Source organism: Triticum dicoccoides, chromosome 3A, assembly GCF_002162155.2.
Source record: "Triticum dicoccoides isolate Atlit2015 ecotype Zavitan chromosome 3A, WEW_v2.0, whole genome shotgun sequence".
Classification (NCBI taxonomy): domain Eukaryota; kingdom Viridiplantae; phylum Streptophyta; class Magnoliopsida; order Poales; family Poaceae; genus Triticum; species Triticum dicoccoides.
In genome coordinates this window covers 524,105,271-524,106,235 of record NC_041384.1, presented here as the reverse complement: position 1 = coordinate 524,106,235, position 965 = coordinate 524,105,271, and positions in this window count along the sequence as shown.

Genomic DNA, 965 nt, shown 5'->3' with positions numbered 1-965 from the left:
ATGGCCGTGACAGGAGGGGCGCGAGGCAGGGGTGCGACTGCGGGGCGAGCGAAGGGATAGGAGGCAGCAGACGGGGAAAGCGCGGCTAGCAAGAGTGTGGCGCGTGGCCAGGGTGTGCGTCGCGCGGGTCACAGTGGTGCGGTGGCTGCGGCGAGCGCGACGGCAGTGGCGGGCGCGATCGACGCGGTGTGGCACATGCGTGGGCATGGAGAGGGAGTGGCCCCGCGGGCACGGAAGAAGAGCAGTTGGCTTGGGCATGGGCGCGCATAGGAGCGGGCATGTGCCACGGGGTCAATCCGAGGAGCTCGGTGGCTACCCCTGCAATGGTCATGGCGGACGACGGTTCTCGGCCACGGCGAAATACCTAACGAGAGCAAACGAGAGGGGAAACAGGGGAAAGGCAAGAGGAGATCACGGCGGTGTCAATGGCGCCCTAGGGAAAGACAGGGGAGCTCAGGGCGGCGCGGATCGAACGGGAATGTTACGGTAGCCGAAGGTTGAGGAAGACGGCAACAACGTCGATGCGGGGGTGCTGGACTTGATCTCGTTGGCGCAGACGAAGTAGCGGAGGAGTTCGGAGCTCCGTGACAAGCTCCTAGCCTACAGGGAGAGCAGTGGCTGTGTGGACGGGGTCGGTCATGGTGGCCGTGGCGTCTGACTAAGTCCAGATCGACGAGATCGAGCGAACGAGGAGAAGTGGATCTGGGAGGGGGCGTCGAGGAGTGAGGCCATGGGGGGCAGGGGAGGCAGGGCGTCACCCTTATCCATTCCCCTTCGATGCCGGCGAGGTGGTCGGGCGGGAGCTCGGCTCTGTAGCGACGCGACTCGGGGAAATATAAGTTGTGGTGTCAAATATAATACACACAATTCATACTGTTATGCACTAGCGTGTGTGCGTGTGAAATAGATGGATTATGATCCCGTACTCAATAAGATGGATATGTGTGTGTTAGAGAGAGAGGGGG